A 13,885-nucleotide genomic window follows, 5' to 3' on the forward strand; every position below is an offset into this window, starting at 1 on the left:
GGGGCTCAACCCGTGCGCCGGAGCTGGCAGCAGCGCCATACTGGGACAGGGAGCCGACAAAGCTGGGCCTGGAGATCGCGGAGAGGGAGAGAAGGAAAGCCGAGCTGGTGGCCCGAGCCATTCGGGAAAAGGAAAACCTGCGGCAAGCGACCTTCCGTGTCCGGGGCCCGTTCTACGAGGGGCAGGTGAGGCGGTTTGATGTCCGCCGGGGCTACGGATTCATATACGAACCGGGCCTGGAGGCCGAGGTGTTTGTGGCCCGGCGGGACGTGAATGCCCATCTGCCCGAGGAGCATCCTGGCCGCAATCTCATACCGTGGGACATGGTGCGTTACACCCGGCACTGCGGAGAGAGGGGGTGGTTTGCCCTGGATGTAAAGCTGAAGGGCAGCCCGGAGAGCAAGGTGAGCTCTGCATCCCCTCCCTCGGATGAAGCAGCAAAAGGACCGGAGTAGGGCAGCGGATGCCCGTTGCACCGTCCCCGTTGGGACCACCACTGAGTTGTTTGTTTGTTGAAAAGTTTAAAAGTTTGAGATGATAAGTGAAATTACCGAAGAAGTCACCAGATTTGTTTGTTGATTTGCAACCGGCAGGAGCTGGCACCGTTGTCCCTGTGGGGACCGTTTAAAATGCATGGGAACTATCCATGGACAAGCCCGTGAACTTGCAGGGCACCACAAACGTTAAGTGGCTTGTAAATATGTTGGTTACCGTTACCGTTTCCGCAATGCCGCCTCCGGAGAGGCAGGTTGGAGGGAGGGCCCTGAGCAGAGCAGGCTAGGGCCCAGCCACCAAAGGAACCGGTGGCTACCCTCTGGAGGGGAAGGACAGATCCCGCTCGGGTAACTTGTGCTGGACTGTGGGTCAAGGGGTGCTGCCTGGGCTTTAGGAGCAGCATCAGGGCCAGGTTGCTTGGGTGGGAGAGAGCGCAAACCGTAACCGTAAACCGTTGCAACGTTTAAGAAAATGTGCCTCCCGTCTTGGGAAGAGTTATTAAAAATGTTATTTATGTTTTGCTTAACCCTGTTATCCCCTTTTTACAGAAAAATAAAACCGGTGTAGGACGGCAGCCCGCGGACGGTCTGCATTTTGCTAAGGGGGAATGTGTCGCCCTGGGCAAGCCAGGGGACACGGGTCACAGCACCACCACACCCCACACTCCAGGTAGGCACACCATGCTAACCAGAAATCCTTGTTGCCTTCCTCCAGGAGTCTGTTGATGCACACCAGGGGGTGGGCCAGGCGGTTGGCTCCGCCCACCGAGGAGCTCACAACTCTGGAGGCAGGAAGTAACCAGGCAGAGTAGCCCAGGCAGGGCAAGAGTGAAGTTGAGTTAAGTAGAGGAGTTAAGAAAGTGAAAGTGAAAGTAGAAAAGAGGAAAGGGAGGAAAGCAAGTAAAGTGACAGAAGAGAAAGAAAGCCTGAAGGGTCCAGCTTTGTGGAGGGCCAGAACAGCAAGGTCAGCGACGGCGGTGACTGTCTGGAGGGGGACCGTTTGGAAGTTCCTGGAAGGACCCCGTTGGCTGTGTGCCCGGTGGTCTGGAGCAGTGTTCCGAAGGACAGTCAGCACCAGGGCAGGGGCCTCTCGGACCCCGGCAAGGCTAGGAGTCGCCAAATTTGCCGAATCCGTCAGTGAAGGGGACGTAGATCCCCCAACAACCAAGTCCCGATTGACGGCAACAGCCCGACCATTACCGGGGAGACACCGCCACCGCCAGGGCACCAGTTTCCCCAGGGCCAGCGCCTGCGGGCAAAGTGTAGAGCTCCTCCGGCCCAGATTGCAGTCGGGGAGCGGGTAACCGGAGGGAATCCACCGCTACCATCAGACAACACAGGTGCAAGGAAGAGAGACGTCACCGTCACCTACCGGGAGTGCAGGTGCAGCCGTCTGTGGGACCGTCCTACCAGCCGTTGGTTTACCGTACAAACTGTGTCCGTGTCTCAGGCTGAGTGAGTACCACAGTGCCGCAAGGCACAGCGCTGCCCCCGCGTCCCTGCGCCCACCGGGCCCTACACTTCACATCACTTCACTGGGCCCCGGGATCACCAACCCCTACCCACGGAGGGGCAACACAACACCTGGCTGCTCCGCATCACCATCCCCGGGACCCCCATACTGAGCAGCGGTGGTGCAATCACCACAACCGTGGGTGGCGTCACGAACTATAACAATCCCCACACCCAACAAACACCCCCTTTCACTCACGGGCGAGGAGTGTCGCTCGAGACACCCCGGGATCCGGCCCACAGCTCGAGCCACCAGGAGCAACTGCCGGACCCGAGCAGAAGGGGTGAGCGCGGTGTGCTGACACCCTCCTCCCCGCCCGCGATACTGGCCTGAGGGAGAAACTGCGTTGGATGTTGGTACCTACTGGCCAATGATTTCCCCAATTACCTCCAGGCTCAGCATTAACCCTTTGGAGGAGCAATGCTGTTGTGGCGACCAGGTCCTGGGGCGCCACACAAGCAAGTCCCACCACCTCTGCATTCTCCCCTGCTGCCCTTTTTTGCAAAGCTATTTTAATAGAAAAGAGTGCTGCCAGTTAGTGCCATCAAAAAAGTGGCTGCTGTACTCCATTAGTGTCCCACTTGTGCCAAGCAAGTCCCACCACCTCTGCATTGTACCCTGCTGCCCTTTTTTGCAAAGCTATTTTAATAGCAAAGAGTGCTGCCAGTTAGTGCCATCCAAAAAGTGGCTGCTGTACTCCATTGTTGTCCTACTGGTGCCAAGCATTTTCCAGCACCTCTGCATTAAACCCTGATGCACATTTTGCTAAGCTATTTTTATAGCAAACAGTGCTGACCATAACATAAGTGGCATCCAAAAAGTGTCTGCTATACTAATTTTGGGTCCTACTGGTGCCAAGCATTTTCCAGCACCTCTGCATTAAACCCTGATGCACATTTTGCTACGCTATTTTTATAGCAAACAGTGCTGAACATAAGTGGCATGCAAAAAGTGGCTGCTATACTAATTTTGTGTCCCACTGGTGCCAAGCATTTACCAGCACCTCTGCATTAAACCCTGATGCACAGTTTGCTACGCTATTTTTATAGCAAACAGTGGTGAAACTTAGTGGCATTCAAAAAGTGGCTGCTATACTAATTTTGTGTCCCACTAGTGCCAAGCAAGTTCCACCACCTCTGCCTTCTACCCTCCTGCCCATTTTGCTACGCTATTTTTATAGCAAACAGTGCTGCTAGTTTTAGTGCCATAGTTGCATTGTCAGGGATAGTCAGTGTTGGTTCTTCAGCTGTCAATAAAGCTAGACCACCTCTACAATCTACACCACCTCTCAATTTTTGCTACCACATTTTAAGTGGCCAATCTTGTCGCTAACAAAATGAGTGGCAAAAGGACAGATGCTGGTGGAAAGGGGAACAGGCATGTTGTAAAAGGAAAACAAGTTTGTGTCCGTGGGGAAGGTGGCAAAGCTATATTAACATCTGCTGAAGATAGGCCATCTTCCAGCAAAAGTAAGATGTTTACTACTTTCCGTGGACAATCCGATGTGCTCCATTTTTTATGGAACAAAACGACTGGAACAAAGGTAGATGATGCACAAAAAAAGCACATGCTTGAATGGATCTCAAGTGCTCCAACAAGTGGCCTCTCCTCCACCTCGACTTCTAAATCTAAAAAACAACAGTCCTCTGAGTTGTCATCACAATCGCACTTGCTATCTCCCAGCTCTCAAGTCTCCACCCGCCCTGCAGAGTATGGTGTAACAGAGATGGCTGAGTCTGCAGAGCTGTTCAGTCACACTATAGGCTGGGAATCAGAGGTCTGCTCCCAAGCTATAGTGAGTACAGACCAGGAAATGCAGCAGGAGAGAAGCAAAGTCCTGCACCACCGCAGATTACCTGCAATATCGCTTGCGGTACCGCCTGTGCCTGTGCTCGGGTGGAGAGCCTGGAGGGTCCGACAATCCAAGAGCGGGGTGCTGGTCATAAGGCAAAGTCCATTGATGAAGCGTGAGAGTAGAAAGAGACCGCACTCAATCCGCTGTGAAGGATTTCTTTATTCAAACACGTGCAGAGTGGAGGGCTGGAGACACACTGTGAGCTGGCTCCTCAAGAATGGACGACAGCTGTTTCGCCCAAATTGGGCTTCCACAGGTCCACATGTGGAGCTACGGCTACACCCCTTTTAAAGGAGTGCTCACAGATTGCCCCAGACCACATAAAAACAAATAGGAGATTTGTGTATGCATATAAAATACATGTATCCATTTCCATGCATGAATTTACAACAAATTTTAAACATGTAAAAGAACACACTTGAATAAAATGAAGCAATGGGTGATAGACAGGCAGAACTATCATAGGAACACAGATATTAAGCATGTAAAAGAACACACTTGAATAAAATGAAGCAATGGGTGATAGACAGGCAGAACTATCCTAGGAACACAGATAGATCCACACGATCGTTTAACCCTTGGGGGCCCTGTGCCCCATAATTAATAATTAACCTAGCCTCCTCTTGTAGCAACAATTTGTGCAGGTCGCCCCCCCTTCAAAGGGAGGGAGACCTTTTTAAGGCCGGCAAAACGCAAAACGTCGGGGTCACCATCATGACAATCCTGGATATGGGAAATTAATCTGGGGGAACCTTTCCCTGATGTTATCGAACTGTAATGTTCCCTGAATCGCACATATAAGCATCTTATAGTCTTGCCTATGTAGAACCTGCCACAAGGGCAGAGCACTACATAGACCACAAACTTGGTTTTACACGAAATGAATTGATGGACAGTGTGCAAGTGCGGGCCGACTTGTACGGAGCGACCTTTTAAATGCTGGCTGCAAAAACGACACTGACCGCACCGGTAATTCCCTGGTGGGCAGCATTTGTCTAGCCAGGTTGTCGAATTGGTAAGTCTGTTCCTCACAAGTCTGTCCCGCAAATTGCCGCATCGTCTGAACGATACCAAAGGATTGGACATTGTCCTGTCAGATAAAGCCGGATCATTCTTCAAAATATGCCAATTTCTGCAAAGAGCAGTTCTAATGGCATGCTCCAGAGGTCCAAATTTAAAATTAAAGACAAACCTACCCAAATTGTCAACACATTTTCTGGTGCGGTTTTTACGGACAGACGTGGCGCCGTCTGATCTAGCTCTCTCACAGGCTGAATCAATCAGTTTTTTTGGGTAACCTCTTTGATGCAATCTAATCTTCAACTCCTGAGATTGTTGAAAAAAAGATTCCTCTGAACTGTTTGCTCTACGTACTCTCAGGAATTGACTGTAGGGCAAACCCGTCTTAATGTGGAGAGGGTGGGCACTTTGATAATGAAGAAGGGAGTTTGATGCCGTCGGCTTTCTGAACAACCTTGTACAAATATCGCCCTCCTTGATAGAAACCTCAATATCTAAAAAATTGAGAGTATCGCCACCATATGAGGAAGTAAAGGACATATTCATGGTGTTACAGGTGTTGAGATAGGACACGAAATCTGCAAAAAGGACCTCAGTGCCAGCCCACACTATGAATATGTCGTCCACATACCTCAAAAAATGGCGAATATATTTCAAAAAAGGGTTGGTGTCAGAAAAAACATATTTGCTTTCAAAGGAGCCCAAAAAAATATTGGCCATGGCACAAGAGACAGGGGTACCCATAGCGGTACCCCTGCACTGCAAGTACCAACGATCCAAAAACATGAAAGCGTTTTTAGATAAAACGAAATCAAGGGCTTCCTCAATGAAACTGCAAAACAACGCATCCTTTCCAGTCTGCGCCACCAAATCCCTAACAGTCTGTATACCCAAATTCTGAGGAATGCGGGTATACAGACTCTCCACATCAATCGAGGTTAAAGCAAAGCCCTCCTGCCATGTCATACCCTTTAGCAGTGTTAAAAAATCACTGCTATCCTTGACATAAGAGGGGATATGACTCATAATTGGTCTTAACAGCCAGTCCAAATAGTGCGACAAAGGCTCTGTTAAAGAGCCGATGCCGGCCACTATTGGGCGACCAGGTGGATTATCCCTGCTCTTATGTATCTTTGGTATGCAATACCAGTGGGGCTTTGTAAGAAAAGGAGGAATTAGTTTATCAGCCTGTGAGCGAGACAGAAAACCCAGCCCCACGTATTTGTCCAGCAACCGCACCAAAGATTTCTTAAACACTTGAATAGGATTTGCAGAAAGAGGACAATAGGTAGATCTGTCCATTAATTGTCTATTGCATTCCTGGATGTAATCATGTTTAGGAAGGAGGACAACGTTGCCCCCCTTGTCAGCCTCGCGGAACACCGTGTCCTCCCAACCCTGCATGATACATATCGCAGCCTGTTCTTTTTTACTTAGATTCTGGATTGGCCTGGCGTACACCAATGACTCGACATCCTTCAAGACAGCTTCCTGATATAAATCAATCAAATTTCCAGGTACAGTAGGGGGACAAAAATCCGATTTTATCCCCTTAGTAAACCTTTCCAAACCTGGACTATTGCTGGAACCCACAATATCAGTTGAAACATTTGGCTCATTCAAGCTGAGCAACAACTCAGCGTCTTGAAGGATCCCAGAATCAAAGGCCCCTATCAGACCGGTCCGAGAATCAGCTATACTGCACGGAACATGTCCAGCAGGCGCTGTATGAGCTGTATTAGGCGCCATTTGGAAATGTTTGTGCAGATGGATCTTTCTAATAGCCTTAAAAAGGGGGGCGACCTGCACAAATTGTTGCTACAAGAGGAGGCTAGGTTAATTATTAATTATGGGGCACAGGGCCCCCAAGGGTTAAACGATCGTGTGGATCTATCTGTGTTCCTATGATAGTTCTGCCTGTCTATCACCCATAGCTTCATTTTATTCAAGTGTGTTCTTTTACATGCTTAATATCTGTGTTCTATGATAGTTCTGCCTGTCTATCACCCATTGCTTCATTTTATTCAAGTGTGTTCTTTTACATGTTTAAAATTTGTTGTAAATTCATGCATGGAAATGGATACATGTATTTTATATGCATACACAAATCTCCTATTTGTTTTTATGTGGTCTGGGGCAATCTGTGAGCACTCCTTTAAAAGGGGTGTAGCCGTAGCTCCACATGTGGACCTGTGGAAGCCCAATTTGGGCGAAACAGCTGTCGTCCATTCTTGAGGAGCCAGCTCACAGTGTGTCTCCAGCCCTCCACTCTGCACGTGTTTGAATAAAGAAATCCTTCACAGCGGATTGAGTGCGGTCTCTTTCTACTCTCACGCTTCACAGACCAGGAAATGGTCTACAGTGATGCCCAGAAGCTTTGTGACTCAGATTCAGGCCCTGATGACCAAGTTTCTGAGCATAATGTAGACCCTCATTCCCAAACTGTAACACCTGTTGTTGGAGACAATGAGGAGCATACTGATGACGATGAGACACAGATACCAGATTGTGATGACAACTTAAATATTCGGTCAGGGCAGGAAGAGGCTAGGTTTGAGGGCGAGGGGAGTGCAAACACAACGCTTGATGATGAAGTTCTAGATCCCAACTACTGTCAACCCACAGTCAGGCACTCGAGGTCAACAGAGGCGGTGGAGGAGGATGCAACTGATGACGAAGTTACCTTGCGCCTTCCTGGACAAAGGAGGAGCACTGGTAGCAAGTCTACAACTGCATCCTCAGCCACCACTCTGCCTCTGAGCACCAGTCGGGGTGGCTCAGCAGGTCGCATGTCCTCTAAGCCTTGACTAGCCTGGTCCTTTTTTGACCTTGCAAAGGATCGCCCAAATCATGTGATCTGTAAAATTTGTCGGGAATCTGTAAGTAGAGGCAAAAACCTCAGCAGTTTGACAACTTCTTCCTTGAATCGTCACATGAATAGCTATCATAAGTCCCAGTGGGAAGCTCACTGTGCTGCAATGCGACCTAGCGTAGCGGGCCAACCACGGCCTGCCCCTTCCAGTGCATCCGTGCGCTCTTCATCTTCTATGACTGTGGGGACAGCTGGCACATCTGTTCTTCCACGCAGACCTTCCACCTCTTTAACCACAACAGGCAGTTTGCTTGGGAGGTCGTCAGTTGGTTTGGAAAGGGAAACAAGTGCGGGTGTACAGCTCTCTCAGACATCGATAGCACCAACTTTGGATGAAGGCAACATCATGTCTCCGCCTGCACTTTCGTCACAAACCTGCATTTTTCCAGGGACACACTACTCACCACCATCTCCACACAGCAGCCAGGTCTCTGTCCCTCAGATGTGGACAAATAAAAGGTCATTTCCTCTGACCCACGACAAAGCTAAGAGGTTGACTTTATCCCTCTGTAATCTCTTGGCTACCGAAATGCTGCCTTTCCGCCTGGTGGACACAGCGGATTTTCGAGACCTTATGTCCGTCGCTGTGCCCCGGTACCAGATGCCCAGTCGCCACTACTTCTCTAAGAAAGGTGTGCCTGCGCTACACCTGCATGTCACACACAACATCACCGCTTCCTTGAGAAACTCTGTGTGTGAACGGGTGCATTTCACCACCGATACTTGGACCAGTAAGCATGGACAGGGACGTTACATGTCGCTGATTGGGCACTGGGTAACTATGGTGATAGATGGAGAAGGGTCTGCTGAACAAGTCTTGCCGTCCCCACGACTTGTGCGTCAATCCTCTTTCTGTCTTAGTTCCTCCAACGCTTCTGCCTCCTCAACCTCGACTGGGTCCTCCACCGCTGCCCCAAGCCTGCCTGGTCAGGCCACCAGCGTTGTAACTGCGCACAAGGAATCACGCACACCTCATTACTATTCTGGCAGCAGAGCGCAACGGCATCAGGCGGTCTTTAGCTTGAAATGTCTTGGAAATAAGAGTCACACAGCGGCTGAGTTGTGGGCAGCTCTGGAGACCGAGTTTGGTAAATGGTTGTCTCCACTCAACCTGCAGCCAGGTAAGGCCGTGTGCGACAATGCTGCAAACCTGGGTGCGGCCCTTCGCCTGGGCAAGGTGTCACACGTGCCTTGTATGGCTCACGTGTTGAACCTTGTTGTCCAGCAATTTTTAACACACTATCTGTCAGGTTTCCAGGTTTTCCAGTTCTCTTTTGACTGCCCTTGCCCTCGGTTAACATGGAGGTTACCGTTCTGTTGCCCTACTTCCTGTCCAGCAGCTTAAAAGGCCGCCTCCCAGCCCAGTCCAGTGCCTGAGTATACTGCCTGCTGTGTGCTCCTGCTGTGTTTGCTGCTTATTCCGGATTGCCTCGGGATTCCCCTAAAGGACTACCTACCGATTGTCTCAGGACTGTACCCGGCTCTTAAGGCTGTGCCCGGATTCCGTTTACCATCTTCGGTCAGCACTCCGCCTGGTTCTCTTTTGGTTCGTAACCATCCTGGATAAACATTTCCGTACGGACACTCATTGACTTTACCGCTTGCTCCTTATCCCGGCCGCTGCGCATTTAGGCCTTCCGGGGTAGATTGCCGGACAGTCCCTGTATAGGGGTTCGCTCCGGTGGTCTCCCTGGGGGAGTCCGGTGCGTGGTCCCGGGAATCCCCTGCGCGTCTATTCCGGAAAGTATTGTATGTGTTATTGTATTGTTGTGTTTGTTCTGTTTCTACCGTGGTGACATACTATAAAACATCTTGTACCCGGAACTCGTCTCTGATTGTCATTGCCCTACGCTATCGAAATCCTCAGAATATAGAATAAGTATTACATTATACTCAGGCCTTTAGAGGATTTCGCTGGGGCAATGACTGAGACACGAGTAGATCAGCTGTTCTCCATGATTAACTCCCTGCAGCAGGAGATGGAGGTGGTGCAGACTAAGCTTAGAGATGTGGAGGCACAGCTGGGCCATGATCACCAGGTACTGGGTCCGGCTATACAGGATTTGCAAGTCAGAGTGGAGGCTCAGGAAGCTGTCCCCACTACGTCCGTACCAGCTGCCGGTATGCCTAGGTTACCCCCATTCCGTTTTAATGGTGATCGTAGTCAGTTCCGTGGATTTATTAACCAATGCATACTGTTTTTCGATGTACATGCTGAATATTACCGTTCTGACCGGTCAAAGGTGTTATGTATCATCATGTTATTAACCTCACGAGCACTGGCTTGGGCTAATCCGATGATAGAAAACCGGGACATCCGTTTAAATCACCTAGATGACTTTCTGAACGCAATGGCGCAGATGTTTGATGATCCGAATCGCCGTGCTACCGCTGAATCTGCTCTCCTTTCCTTACGTCAGGGAAAGCGCTCTGTCATTGAATACGCCACTGAGTTCAGGAGGTTAGTGGTAGACACCGACTGGGGAAACAATGCATTATTGTCCGTTTTCAGAAAGGGTTTGTCCGGTACCATCAAGGACGAGTTAGCCCGTTCCGAATCCCCAGGGGATTTTGACCTGTTTCTCCAGCACTGTGTGCGCATAGATACCCGTTTAACGGAACGTAGACAGGAAAAATGGGCAGCTATAAACCGTATAAATAATAATACATTTCCTTCCAGAGAACCGGCTTTCAGGACGCCACGGGAGGCTGAGGACGTTCCTATGCAAGTGGACTCTCTACAAAAGCGAGAGACCAACGAACGTCGTGAACACCGGCTCCGTGAGCGTTTGTGTTTCTACTGCGGTCAATCGGACCATTTTTTAATCGACTGCCCGAAACGTCCGAATCGCCCAAATAAGGTATTGGCAGCCATGGCAGAGTGTGATAACACGGACGCAGAGTCTGATATCTCTGAGGCAAGTGGACACTTGGATGCGGTATTTCCCTTGACGGTAATGTCTACCTCACCGAAGGACTCAGAAAGGAAATATACCCATTGTTCACTCCCCATTCAGATCCGGTGGGAGGGACAGCTAATTCCTACCTCTGCAATGATAGACTCTGGGGCAGGGGGAAATTTCATGGACTTTTCTTTTGCTAGTAAACACGGTATCCGGACTCAGCAAAGATCCTTACCGGTTACCATGGAGACGGTAGACGGATCTCCGTTAACATCTGGACCAGTGGATCGGGAAACAGTACCGCTAGAATGCGTGATGAAACCAGGTCAGCAGGAGACTCTTGTTTTCATGATGATCTCTTCTCCACATTTTCCGATTATTCTAGGTATTCCGTGGCTACGGTCTACAAATCCGGTCATCAATTGGGAAACTAAGGAGATATCCTTCCCACCGCAGAGTGATCCGGCCATTTGTCCAACTGTTCCGGTTCCGGTAACACCACATGCAGAAGGCACGGTACAGGTACCCGTTTTACCCTCGGTTTATCGTGACTTCGCTGACATATGCGACAAAAGAAAGGCCGATCGGCTTCCTCCGCATAGACCGTATGATTGCCCCATAGACTTACTCCCAGGGGCAGAAATCCCGTTTGGTCATGTTTACCCGTTGGCGGCACCTGAGCTAGAAGCCCTAAAGGAGTATATTGATGAAAGCCTGGCCAAGGGATTTATTCGCCCGTCTACCTCGCCCGCAGGGGCACCCATCTTTTTTGTGAAAAAGAAGGAGGGGACTCTGAGACCCTGTATTGACTACCGGGAACTGAATAAAATAACCATCTGGAACCGGTATCCGTTACCGTTGATTCCGGAGCTATTGGAGAGAGTCCAACAGGCAAAGATATTCACCAAATTGGACCTCCGTGGGGCATATAATCTGCTTCGTATACGTCCCGGAGACGAGTGGAAGACCGCGTTCCGATGTCGGTACGGACATTTTGAGTATTTAGTGATGCCTTTTGGACTTTGTAACGCTCCTGCGGCATTTCAACATCTAGTTAATGATATTTTCAGGGATATCATGGATCAATTCATGGTGATCTATCTGGATGATATTCTAATCTTTTCTGATTCTCTCCAGGAACACCAGGAGCACGTCAAGACCGTACTTACCCGGCTGAGGGACAACCACCTGTACATTAAACTGGAGAAATGTGAGTTCCACTGCTCACAAATACAATTCTTAGGTTATGTCATCTCTCCTCAGGGACTGAACATGGAATCTAGCAAGATACAAGCCATTCTCGACTGGCCGGAACCGGGAAACATCAAAGAGGTACAACGCTTTGTCGGTTTTGCCAACTTTTACCGACGCTTTATCCGTAACTTTTCAGAGATTGTTCGTCCCATCACCCTGTTGACTAAGAAAGGACAGAAGTTTGTATGGTCCGCCCAGGCTCAGGAAGCGTTCCATCGTCTCAAGGGATGTTTTACCTCAGCACCCATACTAGTGCATCCGAATCCCGCACTTCCCTTCATCGTGGAGGTCGACGCTTCCGACTACGCATTAGGGGCCATTCTTTCTCAAAGGACCGGGGACAAGAGTCTCCTGCATCCGTGTGCCTTCTTCTCCCGCAGGTTGTCCCCTGCGGAAAGGAACTACGACATTGCGGATAAGGAATTATTGGCGATTATTGCCGCCTTCAAGGAATGGAGACACCACTTACAGGGAGCCGCGCAGCAAGTGATAGTACTCACAGATCACCGTAATCTGGAATTTCTCAAGTCTGCCAGGTGCCTGTCTCCACGACAAGCCCGTTGGAGCCTATTTCTTAACCAATTCAATTTTGTTGTTACATACCGTCCAGGTTCACGTAATGGGAAAGCCGATGCCTTGTCCCGAATCCCTGCCGTGGACTCCGTGCCTGGAACCCCGTCGCAGACCGTGTTAACAGATGCCAATTTCGTTGGAGTAATCCAGGACCAGGACTTGTGGAAGGACATCAAGCTGGCCTATGATGGTGATGTATTTCTTGCTGCCCCCCCGAATGATGTAACTCTTGTTCTTCGGAATGGTGTGTGGTTAAGAGAACGACGCATTTATGTCCCGGAGGCCGTAAGACTTCGGGTTCTCAAGTTGGTTCATGACTCCGTGTTGGCCGGTCATAGGGGGGTACAGAAGACGCAGGAATTTCTGAGCCGGTTTTTCTGGTGGCCTACCTGTTTAAAGGACGTGAAGGACTATGTCCACTCATGTGTGGTTTGTGCCCGGTGCAAGGTCCCTCGTGTGGCTCCTACGGGACTCCTCCAACCGTTACCCGTGCCATCTCGCCCTTGGGGGTCTATCTCCATGGATTTTATTGTGGAGTTGCCGGTCTCAGGCGGGCATAATACCATTTTAGTGGTGGTGGATCGATTGACTAAAGCTGCTCACTTCATTCCGTGTACCGGTCTTCCCTCAGCCGCAGAGACAGTGGATTTGGTTGTCCAGAACGTATTCCGATTGCATGGGGTACCGGATGAGATCATCTCCGATCGGGGCGTGCAGTTCACGTCGAGATTCTGGAAGGGGTTTTGTACGGCACTCCAGATTGATGTCTGTTTGTCTTCTGCATACCATCCTCAGACAAATGGACAAACCGAACGGACGAATCAAACCCTGGAACAATATCTTCGCTGTTATGTCAGCCATCTCCAAGACGATTGGTTGAAGATGCTTCCGTTGGCGGAGTTCTCCTACAACAACACTCAGAGCAGCTCCACTAAGGTAACGCCCTTTTTCGCTAACCTGGGTTACCATCCGACTATTTTGCCTAGGTCACCGGTTGCGGTTTCGGTACCAGCGGTGGAGGACAGAGTGACAGAACTACGACAAAATCTGGAGGTTCTAAGGAACACCGTAGCTACGGCCCAGGAGCGTTACAAGAGGTCGGCGGACACTCACCGGAAACCGGCACCCATGTACAAGGTAGGGGACTCTGTATGGTTATCCACCAAAAACCTGAGATTGGGTGTTCCTTCGCAGAAACTGGGACAGAAATTCATCGGTCCGTTCAAAATCACCGGGATCGTGAGCCCTGTGGCCTGTCGGCTACGGTTACCGCACCATCTAAAGGTACACCCGGTCTTTCATGTGTCTCTCCTCAAACCCGTTTCCCCTAATACTTTTCATGGTCGTATTGTGCCTCCTCCTCCGCCTGTGATGGTCGACGGCGAGGAGCAGTTCGTGGTT

The sequence above is a fragment of the Anomaloglossus baeobatrachus genome, chromosome 5, assembly GCF_048569485.1.
Source record: "Anomaloglossus baeobatrachus isolate aAnoBae1 chromosome 5, aAnoBae1.hap1, whole genome shotgun sequence".
Taxonomy (NCBI): domain Eukaryota; kingdom Metazoa; phylum Chordata; class Amphibia; order Anura; family Aromobatidae; genus Anomaloglossus; species Anomaloglossus baeobatrachus.